General features: G+C 40.6%; 1 protein-coding gene across 49 annotated transcripts in view; it reads left to right on the top strand.

Annotated features, from left to right (window-relative positions):
- The window catches only part of MAGI1 (membrane associated guanylate kinase, WW and PDZ domain containing 1), a 675,392-nt gene that overhangs the window by 473,043 nt on the left and 178,859 nt on the right, over positions 1 to 23,490 (top strand). For 4 of the 49 annotated variants that reach the window (XM_055110121.2, XM_055110115.2, XM_055110118.2 and 1 more), the window contains exon 1: positions 12,718 to 12,995. The exons of 36 other annotated variants lie outside the window; for them this stretch is intronic. The gene's annotated coding sequence lies outside the window, so the exon portion shown is untranslated. Of the gene's footprint in view, positions 1 to 12,712; positions 12,996 to 23,490 lie in introns of those variants that run through there. 9 more of the 49 variants (XM_055110120.2, XM_055110117.2, XM_055110113.2 and 6 more) reach the window with 5 other exon arrangements.

Raw genomic sequence — 23,490 nt, 5'->3', positions numbered from 1 at the left:
ATAGTGTTCTACATTTTAACATTTCAGAAATCAAAATGCATTCTACGATGAGTGGCATTCTGTAACTTAATTGGCAGTATTTCTTCTGCCTTGTTGCTTCATAAGCTATAATTGTTGCCTCAGATTTGATAAAACGTGGTAAGTTTTATGGTTTTGTTTTTTAGAAAATACAGTAGTCCCCTTCTTATCAACAGGGGTACATTCCAGGACTCCCAGTGGAAGCCTGAAACTGCAGATAGTACATAACCCTATATATACTCTGTTTATTCCTATACATACATACCTATGACATGCATACATACCTATGTTAAATTTATAAATTAGGGACAGTAAGAGACTAACAACTATTAATAAAATAGAACAATTATAATGATATACTGTAATAAAATTTATTGTGAATAAATACATGTAGTGAATATGGTCTCTCTTGAAAAATATCTTATTGTACCATAAGCACCTATTTTCAAACTGTGGTTGATCGAGAGTATCTGAAACCACAGGAAGTGAAACTGGATTGGGGGGATTACTGTATGTTAAATTAATGTGAATCACTGGTTTGTTAGAGTTGAGTTGCGTATTTCTGCCCAGCTGTAGTTTGACTGACTCTGTCTCAACTTGCTAATAAAGTTTTATAAAGCAATGGCTTGATTTAAGAAGTGAGAAACTCATTTGATTTTCTTTCAATGAAGGTGGTAAATATCACATCTGTATGTCTTAGTTTTGTCATGTATAAAATGAGAGTTGATGTAAATTATTTCTAAAACTCCTTTTCAGCTTGTGCATCTCAAGATTCTGAGTCTTTTCTAGAAGAAACCAGAACTTCATACTTAATCTGTCTCATGTCTCATGTATTTTCAGGGTGTTCATAGACCCCCTAAGCTTGTTCCTGAACACTTCAGGATCCTTTGAGTTCAAGTTAAGCACCTCCTTGAATTTTGCTTCTTGTGTTTAGATTTTTCTGAGTGGTGGGTTTCGTTCCTTAAGGCTCAAGACTTTGCAAATAATCCCCTCCTTAGTCCTGTTAGAGTTCTTAGTACCATTTGCTCCAGCCATAGATTGGGTGTCCTGTTGTTAAGGGTGAGGGAGAAAATACAACAATACAGGGGAAACAAAAGCTCTCAAAATACTTTAATAAAATGATCTTTCTGCTATGAATAACTCATAGCTCTGCCAAATAGGGAAGATTTATTGATAGAAAAAGAAGATAGCTGTCACATTTCCAAGTTTTCCTAGCAGTGTTTGAAGATCTATAAAAGCTTTTTCTACCTGGAGGTGCAAAGTCTTGACAAAAACCTCAGGTACAGAGTCCATTAGGGAAACAGGGAAAGTACCAGGTCTAACGCTGTCTAAGTGCCTTGGACAGCTTGTTTTTATTTATTCCCTGTATATCTGCCATACTGATTGTTTTGTATCCCTAAGAATTACTGAAGGAAGGATCTACTGGCGTAACCATTTTTAAAAAGTGGGCTTCGTTTGTGCTGATGCAAAAATTTATGGATCACTTTCTCTGATGCTCATATTAGCGAATGTAGTAGTTCCCATCTGGACTAATCACTGAGCAGTCTTCCTCCCAGACTTCCCTAGTGTTTGGAGATTTTGCCACATGTCTTTTGTTGTTTTTAGTGGGCACCATAGTAGAAAACCCACCCACATTGGCCTGCCTCATCATTGTGACTTTGTACCAGATGGGTTTCACTTGGTGGCTTTTCTTTGTCCTTTGCAGAGCTGTTTCTTTCCTATGTCCCTCTTTTCCTATCTGGAGGGGGAGAGGAGTGGGAGTAGCAGGAAACAGTTTACATTTCCTCCAGTTTCATTAAATTAATTGCAGATGACCGGCTCCTTTAGAATCTAGAACTATCTTTAGAATTTGTTCTAGCAGTTATAGTATCTCCTTATTAAAGGATAGAAAAGATGATGAGTACATTTAAAAAATTCTCTAAAAATTTTATTTTAAATTTTCGTGGGTCCATAGTAGGTATATGTATTTATGGGGTACACAGACATGCAATGCATCATAATCACATCATGGAAAATCAGTATCTTTTCCCTCAAGCGTTTATCCTTTGTATTACAAACAATCCAGTTAAGAGGAGTACATTTTTCAGTGCACCATCATAATGGACGCTTTTAATTCAAAACAGGCTGATTTAGCGGCAGTAATGTGATACTTTCACTAAAGTGATAGAAAATCAACACTGATATGTACCAGGGAATCCCCTAAATATTTCTCTTAAAATAGTATTATTCATTTCACAGTGGGAAGATATTAAATATTTTATCCTATATATATATGGAGTTTTGTATTTTGCTAAACAGACAAGCTTTGAAGTCAGATGTGTGTTTTCATTTGTTTGTTTTTCGAGACAGGGTCTCACTCTCTCGCCCAGGCTGGAGTGTAGTGGTGCAATCTTGGCTCACTGTAGCCATGACTTCCCAGGCTCAGATGATCCTCCCACCTCAGCCTCTCGAGTAGCTGGGACTACAGTTGCATGCCACCATACCTGGCTAGCTTTTTGTATATTTTATACACATAGGGTCTTACTATGTTGCCCAGGCTGGTGTCGAAGTCTTCAGCTCAAGGGATCCTCCTGCTGGCCTCCCGTAGTGCTGGTATTACAGGCGTGAGCCACCATGCCAGGCCAAGATGTGTTTTAAATCCTGGTTTGTCACCCATGAGCCAAGAGAAGTTAGACAAGTTTTGTAGCCTTTCTGGGCTTCCACTTTCTGATCTATAAAAAGAGAATAACGATCCCTACCTTGTAGGAGTGTGGACTGATTAAAAGAAGTAGTGGATGAAATCACATAGTGTAGCCCCTGGCACACAGTAAGCACTGTATGAATGTTAGAATATTAGAGAGAAATCTATTTCAACAGAGGGCAAAGAAAAACAAGTAGAATTAAATTAAAAAATTTAAAATAATATGTAGATAAATATTTTCAAGTTATGATTAGTATTTTGGAAACTGAAAATATTATGGACTCATTCAATCAGGTGGAAGTATCCCTGAAATTTTCAGATAGATTGATTTAAAAGTAGCTTGAGAGTTGTGGTCAAAACCTCCTTCTTCTTCATGACCCATGAAGGATGAGAAAGACTGGCTAAGAAAACTGTTAGGATTATTTAATCCTCTAATTTGGAACATAATGTTATTTAATGTAATGAATAACTGACATGAGAAAATAACATTTCTGCTAATTTTCCTTAGATGCTCAGCTTCTGAAAGGGATTTTCTTAAAGAGATACTAAAGTCAGCTTTTTGTGAGTTCACTGAGGAAAATGGACTCCAACAAGAATTCTGTTGTCTTCTTTGTTGTTGTAAGACTTTTTTTTTAAACTTCACCTATTGTGAAAAGGACTTGAGCTGTCACGTGTGCACTATGTATAATTTGGCCCTTTAGTTCCTTTGTGAGAAGCCTAATCTAGCAGAGGAGTAGTACTTGAGAATGAAGTTACTTAAGTTTTTTGCTTTAGAAGATTCATTGTTTTCCTCAGTTTTCTGTCATATGACTTAGAACAAATATTTGGATTTGTAGCTTATTATAATGGAAGTGGTTTTAGGTGACATATGAGCTTTTATGTCTGGTAATATAATCTATTTTCTGAGTTGGTGGTTAAAATTGTAGATTGCCAGGCTCGTCCTCTGGAAATTCTGATTCGGTAGATCAGGATGGGGTCCCAAATCTGCAGGGTTTTTTTTGTGTGTTTGTTTGTTTTTAGCATGCACCCCATTTGAAAATCAGCCAACCCATTGGAAGTGTTGGCTAAAACTCATGGGTTTCGTGGAAGTGAAACTTAGCTTTTCTGTACCATAATACCTGAATTTGAGGAAACGAATGAGAGAGAATGATGTAAGAAGATAACAGGATCTAATGTCAGCTGTTTTTTTGTTTTTGTTTTTTTCTAATAAAGAGACAGGGTCATGCTATGTTGCCCAGGCTGGTCTCAAGTTCATAGTCTCAAGTGATCCTCTTGCCTCAGCTATCATCAGCTTTGATTAAACATTGTGTGCTGATGGCCTGTCTGCTCTCTTCGTGATACTACTGGCTGTATTTTGCTTAGTAATTCTTTCCACTTGCAACCAATAGTCATAATATTCCAGAGAGGAGGCCAATAAAGTGTCTGTCATCCATGAAAAATAAAAATCAACCAATTAAAAATGGAAACGTTTAGAAACAGATGGGGGCACTTGGACTCCTGATTGGGTATTGATAGCCTCTACGTCTATTAATAAGCAGGACATTGTACTTAACATGAGAATGATGATAATTATCCTTCAAGGGTGAGAAAGCCTATTGGTGCCCTGGACTCATAGATCTGTAAGACAGTGACAGTAGAGAGACTGCAGTCTGGACAGACCTGGATCAGATCCTATTTTATTGTTATTAATTGACTCGTGGGTAGAAGGCAGTTTATCTCCCTATTGAAGGCATACTGCAGATTGAAACTGTTGGTGGATGAGGCCATGGTTGGGGGACCTCTCTACATGGTTATCTTCTATTAATTACTGACTGATTTTAGGGCTCACATTACATGTTAACTCCCTACCAAAAGCAAATTTATCAGAGCAATTAAGTGATTGAAGGGAAGTCTTCCAGTTGTATTGCTAGGACAATTAATTCACCCACCTAATGTTTTTGAGGCCTGTCACAAAGTTCTGGAAATACTGTGGTAAGATTAGGAGACAAAACTGATGAGGAGACTGGCACTGATCGATTTAGTTCAACAAATATGTAATTACCAAGTGAGATATGCAAAAGGAGCAAGATTCCACAAGAGGATATGACAGAGGCATCTAACCAAGCATATTCATTATCTATTGCTAAGTTTTAAGGTAATTGCTTACTGAGAAAGCTAAAACGATATATATAATGATCTCACACAGTTTCTGAGGGTCAGGAATCCAGGGGTGGTATAGCTGGGTGGTCTTGGCTCAAGAACTCTCATGAGGATACAGCTGGCTGTCAGGCAGGGATACAGTCATCTGAAAGCATGGCTGGGGCTGAAGGATGGACTTTGATTATCACTTACATGGCTGTTGACAGGAGGCTTTAGTTCCTCACTATGTGTGGCTCTTACCACGTGGTAGCAGGCTTCCCCTAAAGTGAATACTCCAAGAGGAAGACAGAGAGAATGCACAGAACCAAGGTGGAAGGGACAGTGTCTTATAACCTAATCTTAGGGGTGGTATACTGTCACTTCTCCTATATTCTATTAGTCATCCAGACCAGTTTTGTGCACTGTGGGAAGACAATACACAAGAGTCTGAATACCAGGAAATGGGGCTCATTAATGGCCATCTTGGAGGTCAACAACATACCGAGTCTGGGGATTTGTTGGAAAGTTCTTCTGATAAGTTGCTGTTCAAGTTGACACACAAAGAATAAATAGGTGGAAGGAAGGGTACTTTGGTAGAGAGCCTTTCCCAGGTGGTCAGAGCATGGAATGTTCTGAAACAGTGAACGAAGGCCAGTGCGGATTGAGCAGAACAAGTCTGGAATCATATACTGAGAGATGATGCTGCAGCAGTTGGCAGAGACCAGACCATAAAAAGACATGTCCTTTTAGGTCATATTAAGGATCTTGTTCTTTGGAGACTCAAGCTGTTGGAATGACATAATCAGATTTACTTTGTGTTGGTTTTTACTTTTTAAAAAGATCTCTCTGCTTTCTGTAACAGTGTGGATTATAGGTAGGAAAGCCAGCTTGAAAGCTATTATAGTAGTCTAGGCAAAAGATCATGGTGGATGAGAACATTGGCAGGAGAAATTGTAGTGAATGCATGAAATATATGTAGGAGGAAAATTGTCAGAATTTAAAGACAAAGTGAAGAGAGTTGTCCAGGATGAATTCTCAGGCTTTAGCTTTTATAATGAGATGGATGCAAATGACATTCACTGATAATGAGAACTCTGAAAGCGGACCAGGCTTATGAAATACATTACAGAACTGATCTTGAAATTAGAGACATCACTATATGTAGTGAGTAAATGTCTCAGGTGGTTCAGGGCATGGGGACCAGCAGGGAGGTGTTTCCAAGAAAAATGTAATTCTAGTCTAAGCGACAAAAGCATGTTGCATTTTTAAAGCCATATGACAAATTTGGTTTTTAACTTTAATTTGTGTAAGTAGCTAATGTCTGAAAAAGTACATCAGAGATTTCTTGGTGTTTCTTTTTTGATGATCATTCTTGTCTTTCAAAGTGAGAAGATGCAATCTTTTAAGTACCAGCTTATGTTTTGAAGTGTTAAGGTCCATTGGGATGTACTAGTTCAGGTCTCTATTTCTCTGTTCCACTACTTCCAAACTAATTCACTAACTCTCTCTCATACAATCTCTCCCTATCACAGAAACACACATACATTCTTATTTGTCAAAGAATCAAGCATAACGTGTCATAAAATTATAACATTTGAGAGTCCGCAGAGACCAACAGCTGATCATTCTTACATTCTAGGCAAGAAACATGTTAAGTGAATGCCTATTTTCCATCAGGCTCTGTATCAAGGGTGTTTGGTTTTTTGTTTGTTTGTTTTGTTTTGAGACAGGGTCTTGCTCTCTCAGGCTGGTGTGCAGTGGCATGAACATGGCTCACTGTAGCCTCAACCTCTGGTCTCAAGCGACTCTCCTGCCTCAGCCTCACAAGTAGCTGGGACTACAGGCACGCATCACTATGCCTGGCAATTTTCTTTTATTTTTTTGTAGAGACGGGGTCTCACCTTGTTGCCCAGCCTGGTCTTGACCTTGGCTCAAGTGTTCCTCCAGCCTTGGCCTTGCAAATTGCTGAGATTACAGGCATGAGCCACCATACCAGGCTGGGTGTTCATATTTTTTTAAATGGCACCACCTCTCACCTATCAAAGATCTACTATGTTCAAGCAGTGTTCTAGGCATGTGCTACATATCAGGCATTGGACATAGGAGCTCACCTCCCCATCCACTCCTATGAGCAAAAGGCAGAGAACAGGAGCCATATCCTGTCCCTAATGTGAGGAGATATGACAAGAGCAGATGAATTTGACATGGCAGTAGTGGACAGGATAAGACTTATAAAGCATGGCCTCATAGCTATTCTGAGGCAGAAGGGAATCCGGAAAATACTATGTTAACCATGATATTAGGGATTATTGTCTTGTTTTGTTCATAGCTGATTCCCCAGCCTCTGGAAGGGCCTAGCATGGGTGGGCCTTTAAAATACTTTTGTTGAAAAAATTGAATGAGTAAATCACCATTTAAAAAAACCTTTTAATTTCGAAATAATTTAGACTTAGAGAAAAGTTACAAAAATTGTATGGTGTGTTCCCATTTATTCTCCTCTCAGCTTTCCCTAATGTTGACATCTTACATAACCATGGTATCATGATCAAAATCAGGAAATTAACATTGGCTGTTAACTAAACCATGTACTATTAACATGTACAGTACTATTACCTAAACCGTGACTATTTGGAGTTCACCATTTTCCCCTCCACTAATGTCCTTTTTGTGTTGCAGGATCCAATCCAGTGTCTCACATTGCATATCTTTGTCATGTCTCCAACGGAGACAGTTCCTTAGTCTTGCCTTTTCTTTCATGATGTTGACACTTTTGAAGAAATGTTCTGGTTAGTTATTCCATAGAATGCCCTTCAATTTAAATCAGGGTTGTCTGATGACTGAGGGTTCTTTGTGCTAGAAAGATTTCATGAAGGAAGTGGGACCTTTGGTGGGTTTGATGTAGGTATGAGACTTGGATGGACAGAAGGGTAGAAAGAGGATTTTTCAGGCAAAATGAACTGTGCCTAAAAGTATCTATTCTGGAGCACTTTGGTGTCGTGTTGCTTCTTCTTTGCATGTGTAAATGATGGGTAATCTTAGCTGACTCATTAAGAGGTGATCACCCTTGTCCAGCTGCCCTGATGCTTTGCGTCTTCTCTTTTTCCCATCGGTAAGAAAGTAAGAAGGTCTTCTTGGTTTATGCTCAACCCCAGCCTCCAACAGACTCTTTGTTGTTGGATTCAGGCTTTGGTTTCCTGGGTGTCAGAGCTGATGTGCCTCTTGTCATCTTTTACCAGACTTTATTCAGATCTTCTCTAGTCTAGGGATATAGAATCATATGTTTATTTTGATGATTATTACTGTTATTTTGCTAAGATTTAGCAAGCACTGCATGACTCTATATCACATAGTGTCCAAAGTGACTCTTGACCATGCCTTCTCAAAGGGAAGTGATGTCTCTCCTAAGGGAGGTGAATACTGGTTCTTAGGGAGTGAAACAAAACTTACCCTTTTTATGTAGAAAGTACAGATCTACCTACAATACCTAAACAGATACACAGTATATCTGTGGTATTACAATTTCACTGGAAAGCAGGGGTTGATTAGGAGAAAAAAATCTAAAAAAGCTCATTGCTTAGAGCAATAACGAAGAAAAGGGTGAGCAACACTACTGTAGTCCAAATGATTTGCCTATATTGTCTCATTTAATTTTATAACATTACCTCGAGGAAAGTATTCTCAGTTTCTTCATTTGTATTTTGTAATAGAGATAATGAGAATTAGCGAAACTGAGAATTAGCCCAAGTGAGTATGGATCATGGGGATACCCACTCAGGACAGACAGACTGCAGAGTCCAAGGTCTAAACATAGTTCATTGCTGTCCATTTGTAACCTTACTCACATTAAAAAACAAATAGAAAGTCCATGGAAAAAATATATAGCATATCCTAAAACCAGGGAAAAACTTTTGGACGCTTATTCATTCATTTGTCTTAATATGTCCCCTTGCACCACTGTTATTAGGGCTGATAATTATAGTGCACTCTATATACACTTGCAACATTGATGTCAGGATTCTGGTCAGGCACAGGTCTGACCATCATCACCGTGTCTGTTCACTGTTACATCTCCATTGTCTAGAACAATGCAGCACATATGAAGTGCTTTAAAAAAATGTGTTGAGTGAATAAAGGAGACAGGATGTTATATTAAAAAAAATTTTTTTTTGAAGCCAAACTGAATTCATTCTGTTTAATGTTAGGGCAATACTGTTTACACTTAAAAAATAAATGAACATGACCAAAATGTAGGACAAGACTCATACCTACCACAGAGAATGTAAGTTCTGGGTGGCCAAGTGAGTTTGATGTGGAAACTACCTCTAGCTACTTACACTCCAAATGTATGACTTAATATTGTTATACCATGCATAGCTGATAGATTAAATCAGACTTAATTTTTCCATCCATCTTCAGGGGCTCAAAAAAAAAAAAACCCAACAACTCAGTATTGTTATTTTAAATAGAATGGTATTAATGCAGTTGAGTGAAGTTATAATTAAGGCATCTTTTTTTCTTTTTCATCTGAGTATCAGGAATAGCTATTTATGTTTGAAGTGGGGACTAAACATCCCTTAGATGTATTACCACACTGAACAGATCAGCAAAAACCTCAAGTTGCTGGAGGATATAATTCCCTCTCCTGGAGAAATTTTACGTTTACCATCTGTGAACAGGAGACATAAGTTAATCAGGATATTACACAAAACCTATGAATTCATCTCATAATTAAACCAAGGCATAACACATGCATCTGGTTGAAGGTTCATATGTCATGTCAAGAGTGGCTGTGGAATGAATTAAGTTAGATTTCCTAAACTTCCCTCTATAGGCAGATGCAAATTTCAGTTTTCACAGGCCCTTCCCGAAGTAAGTAATTCATAGGATCAGGGCCCCAAGAAAAGCTAGATTTGCTCAAAGGAGGCCCATTTTCATCTATATGAGTGCAGACAGACAAAAGAATGGTGACATCACCACCAAGCCCTCATTTTCTTGTCCCCAGTTGCATTTACCCATAGTCTTGAGAGGGCTTCTAAGAAAATCTATCATGAGTGCAAATGAAACTAGCAAGTTGTGTAGCTCAGAATCCAAGAGTGGTTAGGAATTTTGCTGGCTGCTTCAAAGGATAAGCCACTCTTTTACCCCTGTATTAAATGGAAGCTTCTTTTGGAAATGGGTTCAAATACCTTTCTTCTCTAAATCACTGTTTGCTTTTAATTCTCATTTTCCCACTCCCCTGAAGCTTATAAGATTTGGCATAATTAGATGTTCATGTTGGGAAATTGGAACAGGGACACACACACACACACACACACACATATACACACTCCTGAGCTGAGCCCTATTACCTGGACAGGCTATACTCCAATCCTCTTCATCAGAGAGGGTGGGTGCTTCAGGGCTTCTAATTACAGGCTTTCTGCCTCCTAACCCTCAGCCTTTGAGAACCCTCTCAGCAGGAATGCCGTGTACTACAGACACTCCATTCCACACAATGAATGACCTAATATAATTATTTGAAATTGAAAATCACTTTCACTCTGACAGGAATATCTCACTGCCTCCCCCACTTTGGAGTTAGCAACTTACACATTCCTTTTCTGCCTCTTATCAGCATCAGGCTTATCTAGTCCTCTGATGAGCCTCACACAGGGAAATTGTGCCAGCTTTGCTTTGGTGAACCTCTCATGTCAAATTACTCCTCTTTGTCTGCTTTAAAAAGAGACAGGAGTAAATGTGATGTTACTCACTCTCTTAGCTAATGCATTTATGCATTTCCACACTTGTGAAGGAAGGTCTGTTTCAGATGCTTAGTGTGGATTGTATAGTCTTCTGCTTCTGTAAGTCACATGGAAAAATCATTCTAGTATTATGTGAAGTATAACAAATAATTGCTTTTGGCTTTCTTCTTGGGTGTGTTAGTCCATTTTCACACTGCTATAAACTTCCCTGAGACTGGGTAATTTATAAAGGAAAGTGGGCCGGGCGTGGTGGCTCACGCCTGTAATCCCAGCACGTTGGGAGGCCGAGGCGGGCGGATCACGAGGTCAGGAAATCCAGACCATCCTGGCTAACACAGTGAAACCCTGTCTCTACTAAAAACACAGAAAGTTAGCCACGCGCAGTGGTGCGTGACTGTAATCCCAGCCACTCGGGGAGCTGAGGCGTGAGAATCGCTTGAACCAAGGAGGCAGAGGCTACAGTGAGCTAAGATCGTGCGACTGCACTCCAGCCTGGGTGACCGTGTGAGAGTCCGTCTCAAAAAATAAAAATAAAAAAGGAAAGTGGTTTAATTGACTCACAGTTCCTCATGGCTGGGGAGTCCTCAGGAAACTTAGAATCACGGCAGAAGGGGAAGCAGGCGCCTTAACAAGTCAGCAGGAAAGAGAAGCAAGCGAAGGGAGAAGAGCCCCTTATAAAACTGTTAGATCTCCTGAGAACTCACCATCATGAGAACAGCATGGCAGAAATCGCCCCCATGATCCAGTTACCTGTCTCCCTCCACACATGGGGATTACAGGTCTCTCCCTGGACACATGGGGATTACAATTCCAGATGAGATTTGGGTGGGGACACCGAGCCAAACCTATCATTGGGAATTCCATTTCTTTTTAAGACAGGTTCTCTGTTGCCCAGGCTGGAGTGTAGTGGCACAATCACAGCTCAGTGCAGCCTCAGACTCCTAGGCCCATGCAATCCTCTCACCTCAGCCTCCCAAGTAGCTGGGACTACAGGTGCATGCCACCACGCCCAGCTAATTTTTGTATTTTTTTTTTTTTTTGGTAGACATGGGGTCTCCCTCTGTTGTCAAAGCTGGTCACAAACTTGGGGGCTCAAGTGATCCTCCTGTCTTGGCCTCCCAAATTGCTGGGATTGTAAGCATGAGCTATGGTGCTTAGCCTTGGGAATTCTATTTCTTCTTGCCATTCCAGGCAGTGATGTGAGCATGCTGGGGGTTAATCCCAGTTTAGTCAAATTGATTATTTCCCATCACTATTGCTGTGGTCCACCTGAAACTAAAACTAAAGTTGTATATGAATAAAAGGAAGAGCTGCCCGGACGTGACAGGTTCAAACAGGGCTCTCTGGGATTTTCTTCTTGGCCTAGAGAGTCCAATTTCTTTCAAGTTTTATTCTTGCCAGTGAAGAGGTGAGATATCATCCAGAACTCAAAAGGGTGTGATGCCCTCTTGGCCTTAGAAGTTTACTAAAAACAGTAGCATGGAGAGACCAACATCCAGGACTTTGAACTTGGACTGACCTGGGGCATTGCTCCAGCATTTCTTAGCTGAGTGGCCTTTGGCAATTACTTAACCTCTCCGAGCTTTGTCTTTCTGATCTTTAATAAAAAGACAAATACTTAACCCCCTCCTGGGGTCTCTTGAGGGTAAGATTCATCAGATTTGAGGCTAAAGAGTAGGACCAGGATAGAAACTTAAGGGCCCTTGAATGCAGAGCTAATGTGGGTAGCTTTTCTTCTATGGAATGGGGCCAGCAGAGGTTTCCACTGAGAAGAGGGAAGATGTGATTCTGTCTGTATTAACCAAACTGCCAGGTGGTGGACCCAGAACACACAGGCTTTTAAAATGTTCTGTACCAGAAGATAATTTTTTGGCTCATAGTAATCACTTAATAAAATGGCAGATGCTATTTAATGATAATCATAAGTAAAATAGTGATGATGATGATGATAATGAAAGGTTCAGCTCTCTTCCTGCTGTATTTCGAAGTCAACCCCACACTCCAGTGTTTGACCGGCACCTCCCTATTCATTTCAAGGTGGTAGCAGCTCTTGGTGGGCCCCTCTTACCCTGGCTACCCAGGGCCAGAACCATGTGACTCCCCTCCCCTAGTGGGTGCCCTGAAAGCCATAGTTGTCCCCCACCCCCACCCCCGTCCAAGGCCCTGTGGATAGGGGCGGGCAGGCAGTCGCGCACTCCCGGGGGGCGTGTAGAGGGGTACCAGCCGCAGCCCGGAGTGTGAATAGCGCTCATTGACGCCGCTGCCGCCCGAGCGGGCTGGGGACACCCTGGCCGAGCCTACTGCCTGCGAGCCCCATAAAAGGAGCAGCTGCTGCCGGGCCGCTCAGACGCGCGGGGATGAGGCGGGCGGTCACCGAGCGCGCGCCTGGGCTCCGGCAGTGACCGAGGCGAACTTCGGGGCCGCTCCGGGGCGCGCAGGTAACGGTTTTGTCCTTGGGTTTGGAAGTGACAGCAGGAAGAGGGGAGGGGAGGGGGTTAGGAAGGGAGGAAGGAGACTGGGCGGGAATGAGGAAGAGGGAAGACGGAAAGAGGGAGGAAAGGGAAGGAAGGAGAAGGCGAGGAAGTGGCCGCGCCGGGGAGCGGCTGGAACGCGCTGCACTTGCCGCCCGCCCGGGCGTTCAAGTTCCCCCCTCCCGCCTCCCCATGCTGGCGGTCGCGTCCCTCCCGCACCCGGCGCTCGCAGCTCGGAGGCTCCAGACAGCCATGTTTCTTGGGCGAGCATCTCGGCCCGCGCCCCAGAGCGCAGGGCCCGAGCAGGGGCCGCCTTGGCTGCGGCGCCAGGGCAGGTGCAAGGAGACGCGGGCGGCCCATCAGCCGCAGGCTCGTTCCGCCTAGGGCCGGGGTCCCTTGGAGTACAGTTTACTTTGGCTCCAGTGGGTTGAGAGCCAGGTTCCCTTCCCCCTTGCTGCCTCCCGTTCCCGCCGTCCCCGCTTCCCTGGCCTGCTGCCACTTAATGAACTGTTGGCTCACCCCACCCGTCCAGTAGCCTGCATTTTGAGCTTAAGAGTGTTGTTTGCAGCCGGGCATGGTGGCTTTCACCTGTAATCCCAGTACTTTGGGAGACCGAGTTGGGCGGATTACTTGAGGTCATGAGTTCGAGACTAGCCTGGCCAACATGATGAAACCCCGTCTCTATTCAAAATACGAAAATTAGCCGGGCGTGGTGGCGCATGCCTGTCGTCCCAGCTGCTAGGGAGGCTGAGGCAGGAGAATAGCTTGAACCTGGGAGGCAGAGGTTTCAGTGAGCTGAGATCGCGCCACTGCACTCCAGCCTGGGCGAGACGGAGAGACTCCGTCTCAAAAAAAAAAAAAAAAAAGAGTGTTGTTTGCATAAAGCTGGGCTCAGCTGGAGCAAATGGAGAGGAATTGAAAAGGGAGGCCCTTTTGTGCAGAGCCTTATTGTAGAGCCACTTTTCTCCCCTGGCCCTGAGTCTCTGGTGGTCCCCAGTGCAGGGAGAGGGGATGGTAGGGTGCCTAGGCCTTCTTGCGAGCTGTGTGCCAGCTGCCCCTCTTGTCCCTCATTGGGATGCTTCATCTGTGGGCGGAAGGCTCCTCTGAGGTGGTGAGAGTCTCATTTCACCTGGGATGCCCCCAATACCCCATGGCTCTAGTTTCTGTGGCTTCCCTGCTCACTCACAGGAAATGTAACTTCTGGCAATCAGGCCTGTTTGCCATGAGCAGAGCTTCTTCCTCCAGAGCAAAGCGTATTCACATCAGACTGAGTGGGTTCCAGTCTGCAGAGCTGGTTATTGCTGGTTATTGCCACAGGGCTGCAGGAGGTTATTGGAGACCTTTGCTTGAGGAGCTCTGGGATGGTAGTTTTGGAGTTCCTCAATTACTTCATTTACTCCTCATTTGAACATTGTTCTTAACTTTTCTTCATTGTTCTAAGCTCCTAATGAACTTCATAGTTGACCTTTTTTCTCAACATGTGGTATGTTTGAACTCCAGGCTCTGCCCTGAGTCTGGGATAGAACATACCTGATTGTAATTCTGTTATGGAGTGAATATGGGCAAATAACCATAGTTGCAAGCTGTATGGAGTACCTAAACATAGGGCAAACACTGCTATCAGCTCTTCATATATGTATTCCTCTTCAATACACTCAGCCACCAAGAATATCGTTCCCACTAAACAGATAAACAGAAGTGGGATTTGTCCAGTGCACACAGCTACCATGTGACTGTGCTCGGATTTGAATCTAGGCAGTAGCCCTCCAGAGCTCCTGCTTTTAACCCTGCTTCTTTGCAGAAAGTGGGCAGTACAACTTCTCCATGGTTTCATTCTGGGGTACCTTGAGGTGACAAAAAAGAATACCCAGCTGTGGAGTAGGTAGATGTGGGTTGAATAATGGATCCCACATTTATAAAAATCATAAGGTAACCTGTATAAATCCTACATGATATGTTATACTCTGATAATAGATATAAAATGCCATCTCATAATTTATAAGCAGATATTATCAGATGTATTTAGAAGTTACAATAGTGTCATACCCTTTATAGAGATTTTAAAGCAGAGGCTGTCTACGCTGACATTCAGCTCTATCGCTTAGGGGTTGAATTAACGTGGCAAAGTATCTAAGCCACTGTAAGAGTCATCTTTCCTATCCTTACATTGAGTTATTTTGCATAAGAGATGCACTTAAAACAGCACAGAGCCTGGTACACATTTTAGGTGCTCAAGAAATCTTGGGGTTATTGTTTTATAAGTCAGCATGGACTCTTGTATTGGTTATGTATTTATTTTGTAAGATGGATTGATGTAACAGTGGTTCAGCGTTACTACTTCAGCTGCAGTGCATCATAGACCTTCTATGAATGTTAGCTTACATACATGTACATGCATCCTCACATGTATGCATATACACAAATGCATACATATATACACATATATACACATACACAGTGCCCAGAAGGTCTACATTTGAAATTATAAGACCTTAGTGAATTCTGACTTGTTCAGTAAGGGCTCTGTTTTTCTTGGCAAAGCAATCATTGACTTTTTTTTAAGGGTTAGAGAAACTTCAAAGTTAATTTTAAAGCTGTCTGAAAACCAGCTGGGAGAATTAACACCACACCTAACAGTTGCAAGGAAAAAAAATGGATTGACTATGACATTTACTTTCTTCATAGGCTGTTAAAAACTGTAAGGTAATTTGCTAAACTGTTGCAAATAATCAACTGGAATCTTAACTTAGTTAAACAATTCTTGAATGAATATCTTCTCTGATGTGGTTTTATAGATGTTGATAAGTGAAAACTAAGTCATTGAATGAGGCATTTTCAAAATACAGCCTTGACATAGATGAACGTGTTTTCAACAGTTGTTCAGGGTTTGGCCAAAATATTTGCTTATAAAAGAAGAGGATGCTGCAAGCCCAATGTTTATAAAAAAGAATGTGCAGAGTAGAAAGCAAACTGAATGTTGATCCATAAAGGACTGTACATTGTAGCATGTACTTACAATAGAGTGAATATGCAGTTATCGAAATAATGACGTATTGTTTATATGCTGTATGGAATGGCCCATTGAGATACCACCTCCATGGGGGCAAGAGTTTTGTCTGTTTCGACTGCTTTTTTAGTGGTTCCTAGAATAATTGCTGAATGACAAGTAAATGAACGAGTGAATATTGTTCAACGAGACAAAGCAAAGTATTTAACAGCGTCTATAGTTAGTGGCCATTTATGATTTTAAATGTATGTTTATATGCAATTGTGCGTGTGCATAGAAAACATTGGTTGTTTCTGGGGAGGGACTGGAAGGCTAGGGTTGGGACAGAGGGAGATTTATTTTTGTAGTTTGAGTGTGTGTGTGTGTATGTGTGTGTGTGTGTGTGTGTGTTATCATACCCCATTATGCCCATGTACTAATTAAAAATAAAATTTCAGAGGACCTGGTTCCCCTGAGTTTGGTCTTATTTTTTATTCTGCATAACCTACCCTTTCTGTGACCCGTTTACTACATACAGGCTGTTTAATTTTCTCGCCATGGCTAAGTGCCTGCAAGCTTTTGATGGGATCATCACATTTTTTTGAGGGGAAGGGTGTCTACTAGATGGAATTCCTATAAAATAAATGGTGCATCATCCTGCCTGTAGAGATTGCTCATGAGGGAGGCCTCTGGAGAAGTCTTCATGGACCTCTGACACCTTAGATCAAGCTTGGTCCTTCTTAGGAACTCTGTAGATACTTAAGACTGAATAGATAGCTACAATATGAGTCATCTAAGAATTTATAATTTCATCACAATAAAGGCCTGTCTGAAAGTAAGGAAGTTTTACGTCACTATGGGTACTTCCTGGCCTTTGACACACATCTTATGTACAATTCCACTATTCTGACCTCTTGTAATTAGGTCTTTTAAGGTAGTCTCCAAAGTGTGAAATGACCCATGAGAATACAGGAAGAAGTCCTCAGGAGTTCCATGTATATACATTTTTAAAATGTTACCTTTTTAATATCATATATACACCACATGTTACTGGTATGCCATCTCTCTCTCTCTCTCTTTGGCTGAACCATCAAAAGTAAGTTGCTGACATTATGCCACTTCACCTTTGCCCACATTTTCCATTTCTCAAGTTTCTTTTAAATTACTCTATTTTGGGATAGGTGTTAAATTTTTTGCTTTCTCATGGATTTGTCAGAAGTGACACATTATGAGGGGATGCGTATTTTAAGAGTTGTGTCTGAAATTTTCATATGTGTCCATTTCTAAGATTTAGGTCTTAATTTCCGTCATCTCTAACCATTTTGGTAAACTGAAACTAATGCACAAGTTTCTGTTGCAGCCCGCCCCTTTCCAAAGATATAGATCCTCCTGCACTAGATGGGATTGATATAAATGACAGTGATGGTGAAGATATTAGCAACACGGTAACATGCATGTGGCTGTTTATATTTATAAATCACACTCACATGTATTACTTAATCTACAAAATAACCCCATCAGGTTTGCATTATGTTTGTTTTCAGAAATAACCCTAATCATACTACCTGCCTCTGAATATTTCTGACAGCTTATATATTCTTTGCTATTCAGGAACTGGCCCGGTGCTATCAGTTAGGCATTGGGGTTGCTCGTGGCTTGGTGATGGATCAGAACAAAAACGAGACCCCTGGTAATCATGCCTTAACACAGACAAAACATGAAAATTGTCCAAACCACAAAAAAGACCACACATCCTCCCATTCTGGCTAGTATGAGTGACTGCTGCTTCTTTAAATATTAGAGTTGTAGCATTGCTTCCTTCTTTCTGCATGCTAGCTAAGATGTATTAGGAAACACAATCATGGAATTACCTCCATGTCTTAACAGCATCTAGTGTAGAACAAAGCCCTACTTCTTTGAACCCTCCCCCAAATCACATAAAATTACCCAACACATGCACAAATCCTATAAAAGTTCTTTGCAATCTCCTCTTTCTGAGATCCCCCAGTTCCCCACAGTGTGCATTATCCCTGCTGCATTGAGTGATACGTTGACTAGCACAACTACAGGTATGTTCCTAATGGTCTTGGAAGCATTTGCTGTTTAGTTGTTTACAAACAGAAGAACTTTGCAGAGTCATTGGGTAGTATTTTATGGTAAAATACAGCATTTTAAAATAAAGTAGTCATCATTTATTATAATTTGTAAAATATAAAAATATAAAAGGCACCAAGAATAAAAGAAAAATATGCATTAATTTTATAATCCAGTAATAATCATGAATATCTGGATATATCTACTTTATATATCTGCTTCTGTGTCTACTACACCTCTCCCTTTCCCCATATATACTCACACACATATACACACTTGTACACATAAGACATAGATAATTGGTATTATCCTGTGTATGTAGTTTTTTATCCTGCTTTTTTTGTTTAACATGATTATCATGACTATTTCTTATATAATCTGATTTTCCTCCAAATATATCTTTAATCAATAGTATCTTGTCATATGAGAATAGAAAGGTGTTCATTCATTATTCTGTCTAAAATGATTGGTTTTTCCTTTTTAAATAGCTGTGATAAACATCTTCCTGTGTTTTATTATTATTATACTTGTAAGTTCTGGGATACATGTTCAGAATGTGCAGATTTGTTACATAGGTATACACGTGCCATGGTGGTTTGCTGCACCCATCAGCCCGTCATCGACATTAGGTATTTCTCCAAATGCTATCCCTCCTGTAGCCCCCCCATCCCCGACAGGCCCCAGTGTGTGATGTTCCTCTCTCTGTGTCCATGTGTTCTCATTGTTCAACTCCCACTTATGACTGAGAACATGTGGTGTTTGGTTTTCTGTTTCTGTGTTAGTTTGCTGAGAATGATAGTTTCCAGCTTCATCCATGTCTCTGCAAAGGACATGAACTCATCCTTTTCTGTGGCTGCATAGTATTCCATGGTATGTATGTGCCACATTTTCTTTATCCAGTCTATCATTGATGGGCATTTGGTTTGGTCCCAAGTCTTTGCTATTGTGAATAGAGCTGCAATAAATATACATGAGCCTGTGTCTTTGTAGCAGAATGATTTATAATCCTTTGGGTATATACCCAGTAATAAGATTGCTGGGTCAAGTGGTATTTCTGGTTCTAGATCCTTGAGGAATTGCCACACTGTCTTCCACAATGGTTGAACTAATTTAGACTCCCACCAACAGTGTAAAAATGTTCCTGTTTCTCTACATCCTCTCCAACATCTGCTGTTTCCTGACTTTTTAATGATCGCTATTCTAACTGGTGTGAGATGGTATCTCATTGTGGTTGTGATTTGCATTTCTCTAATGACCAGTGATGATGACCTTTTTTTCACGTTTCTTGGCCACATAAATGTCTTCTTTTGAGAAGTGTCTGTTCATATCCTTTGCCTACTTTTTGATGGGGTTGTTTGTTTTCTTTTCTTGTAAATTTGTTTAAGTTCCTTGTAGATTCTGGATATTAGCCCTTTGTCAGATGGATAGATTGCAAACATGTTCTCCCATTCTGTAGGGTGCCTGTTCACTCTGATGGTAGTTTCTTTTGCTGAGCAGAAGCTCTTTAGTTTAATTAGATCCCATTTGTCAATTTTGGCTTTTGTTGCCATTGCTTTTGGTGTTTTAGTCATGAAGTCTTTGCCCATGCTTATGTCCTGAATGATATTGCCTAGGTTTTTTTCTATGGTTTTATGGTTTTAGGTCTTATGTTTAAGTCTTTACTCCATCTCGAGTTAATTTTTTTATAACGTGTGAGGAAGGGGTCCAGTTTCAGTTTCTGCATATGGCTAGCCAGTTTTCCTGGCACCATTTATTAAATAGGGAGTCCTTTCCCCATCGTGTGTTTTTGTCAGGTTTGTCAAAGGTCATATGGTTGTAGATGTGTGGTGTTATTTCTGAGGCCTCTGTTCTGTTCCATTGGTTTATGTATCTGTTTTGGTACCAGTACCATGCTGTTTTGGTTACTATAGCCTTGTAGTATAGTTTGAAGTCAGGTAGTGTCATGCCTCCAGCTGTGTTCTTTTTGCTTAGGATTGCACTTTTTTGGTTCTATATGAAATTTAAAGTAGTTTTTTCTAATTCTGTGAAGAAAGTCAATGGTAGCTTGATGGGGATAGCATTGAATCTAAAACTTACTTTGAAAAGTATGGCCATTTTCACGATATTGACTCTTCCTATCCATGAGCATGGAATGTTTTTCCATTTGTTTGTGTCCTGACTTATTTCCTTGAGCAGTGGCTTGTAATTCTCCTTGAAGAGTTCCTTCACATCCCTTGTAAGTTGTATTCCTAGGTATTTTATTCTCTTAGTAGCAATTGTGAATGGGAGTTCACTCATTATTTGGCTCTCTTTGTCTATTATTGGTGTATAGGAATGCTTGTGATTTTTGCACATTGATTTTCTATCCTGAGACTTTGCTGAAGTTGCTGATCAGCTTAAGGAGATTTTGGGCTGAGACGATGGGGTTTTCTAAATATACAATCATGTCATCTGCAAACAGGGACAATTTGACTTCTTCTTTTCCTAATTGAATACCCTTTATTTCTTTCTCCTGCCTGATTGCCCTGGCCAGAACTTCCAACACTATGTTGAATAGGAGTGGTGAGAGAAGGCATCCCTGTGTTGTTCCCATTTTCAAAGGGAATGCTTCCAGTTTTTGCCCATTCAACATGATATTTGTTGTGGGTTTGTCAAAAATAGCTCTTATTATTTTGGATACATTCCATCAGTACCTAGTTTTTTGAGAATTTTTAGTATGAAGGGGTGTGGAATTTTATCAAAGGCCTTTTCTGCAACTGTTGAGATAATCATGTGGTTTTTGTCATTGGTTCTGTTTATGTGATAGATTACATTTATTGATTTGCGTACGTTGAACCAGAGTTGCATCCCAGGGATGAAGCTGACTTGATAGTGGTGGATAAGCTTTTTGATGTGCTGCTGGATTCGGTTTGCCAGTATTTTATTGAGGACTTTGCATCAATGTTCATCAGGGATATGCACCTGAAATTTTCTTTTTTTGTTTTGTCTCTGCCAGGTTTTGGTATCAGGATGATGCTGGCCTCAAAAAATGAGTTAGGGAGGAGTCCCTCTTTTTCTATTGTGTGGAATCGTTTCAGAAGCAATAGTATCAGGTCCTCTTTGTACCTCTGTTAGAATTTGGCTGTGAATCTATTTGGTCCTGGGCTTTTTTTGGTTAGTAGGTTATTAATTATTGCCTCAATTTCAGAACTTGTTATTGGTCTTTTCAGGGATTCGACTTCTTCCTGGTTTAGTTTTGGGAGGGTGTTTGTGTCCAGGAATTTGTCCATTTCTTCTAGGTTTTCTAGTTTATTTGTGTAGAGATGTTTATAGTGTTCTCTGATGGTAGTTTATATTTCTGTGTGATCAGTGTTTTAATATATGTTCAGATTTCAGTTTTTTTCTTTAGGATAGATTTCCCTTGGAAAGTATATATCTTTTCAAACTTTTTTATGTCTTGTCTGATTATTTTTTAAAAATTGTTTTTGATACATACACCATCCAGATTTAGTAACAGTTGGGCCCTGGGGCTTGCTGCATCACGGGGAGCCCTGAATCCCTCTCTCAGCCTGGCTGCTTTTCCCAGCACATCTGCTTCCTTCCTCTCTCACAGCAGACTGGTTATTATATTTTACCAACATGGCTGCATTTGCAGTCACCACGTGGAAGAAGGGAGAGAGGCACTTACCAGTGAAGGAAGAATGATTGTGCATTGAGGATGCAACCCAGTGTGTATGAACTAAAACCTCTTTAAGGGCATACTCTGATGAATCATTACCTCTTTCTTAGCACCTGGCAAGCAGCTTTGTGAAATGCTCTGTCCAATAGATAGTTTTTGAATAAATATAAGAAGTCCATTTTAGATGTAAAGCAACCTGCAGTATCAAAAATCCTTTTAATAAAATACAACCCACTCTCAAAACAAATGTAAAAATTGATAGCCCCCTATATTTTTAAAATATATATTCATTCTACCATCCTGCAGGTATTTATTGAGGGTCTCTGTTTGCCAGGCACTTTTTTAGGCACTGGGAATATAGTAGTGAATTCAACCAAGCTTGCATTATGGAGCATGAATATAGAAAAAAACACCCAAAATAAATATAAAATGCCAGGAAGTGATATATGCTGTTATGTAAAATAATGAATCAGGGTGAGGGGGGTAGAGAATAAAGGGGTTTGATGTAATTTTAGATACAGTAGTCCAGGAAGGCATGTATAAACTAAGAAGTCTGTCTCCTATTGGTTGTGATTACTGATCTAGAATATTCCTTTTAGCTTAGAAGTTACTGAACATAACATATAGCATAAGTTGTTAATAGCATAAGTTGCTGTTGTATGTGGTTTGTGACTTTTCCTTTGAGCCTATCTTGATGTTAAGCACTTTCCATATGTTTAATATTCCCATTGATCTTATGAGAAAGCTGTTAAGCCTTTTCTGTGGAAGTGAGTGTAGGGGAAGTGAGAGAGGTTACCTTACTTGCCTGAGTTCAGGTAGTAAGTGGCAGAGCTGATCCTGAAATCCAAACTTTGTTTAAAGCCCCTGGAAACCTATCATTAGCAAGGACTGAGAAGCCTAGGGTTAGTGCTCTCCCAGGTTCCTGAGGCTAAGAAGGAAAATGCACTTGTGGTCAAAACTACTGTGGTGAAAGGTTAATTAGAAAGCATTGGTATGTAAACTGTATTTATATTGACGACAGACTGCTTTTGTTTCCAGAAAGTGGGTAAAGGCACAGGCCTCTCTTCATATGCTAAATAGTTGCCACAGTCTGCTAGAGTGCCCAGGAAACCAGCTCCCTTTGTGTCTAGGAATAGTGTGGAAAGCCTGGCCAGGCTTTTGATACAAGTATATTTCCTTGCACCCTCCTCATTGAGCACTTCTGCTTTGGCCATGATCACAAATGAGGATACAGGTTAAAAGGACACAGGCATCTTTTTTGTTTGTTCTTGGTCCCAGAGAACACGGTATCCATTTCAGATGGTTGCTTGGCAATATTGTGCAGAAGAGGTTTTCTCTTTGACAGTAGTTGGTATGTGTTTCTGGTTGACAGTAGTTGGTGTGTGTCTTTTTGATGGTAGTTGGTATGTGTCTGTTTGACAGTAGTTGGTATGTGTGTTTGTTTGATGTAGTTGGTACGTGTTTCTGGTTGACAGTAGCTGGTATTTGTTTCTGTTTGATGGTAGTTGGTATGTGTTTCTGTTTCACAGTAGTTGGTGTGTATGTCTGTTTGTTGGTACTTGGTGCATGTTTCTGGTTGACAGTAGTTGGTATGTGTTTCCAGTTGATGGTAGTTTGTACATGTGCCTGTTTGATGGTACTTGATATGTGTGCCTGTTTGACGGTAGTTGGTACATGTGTCTCTTTGACGGTAGTTGGTATATGTTTCTGTTTGATGGTAGTTGCTATGTGTGTCTGTTTGATGG

The sequence above is a fragment of the Pan paniscus genome, chromosome 2 (genome assembly GCF_029289425.2).
Source record: "Pan paniscus chromosome 2, NHGRI_mPanPan1-v2.0_pri, whole genome shotgun sequence".
Classification (NCBI taxonomy): domain Eukaryota; kingdom Metazoa; phylum Chordata; class Mammalia; order Primates; family Hominidae; genus Pan; species Pan paniscus.
The sequence above is the reverse complement of the archived record's forward strand: the minus strand, read 5'-3'. Positions and strand labels throughout refer to the sequence as shown.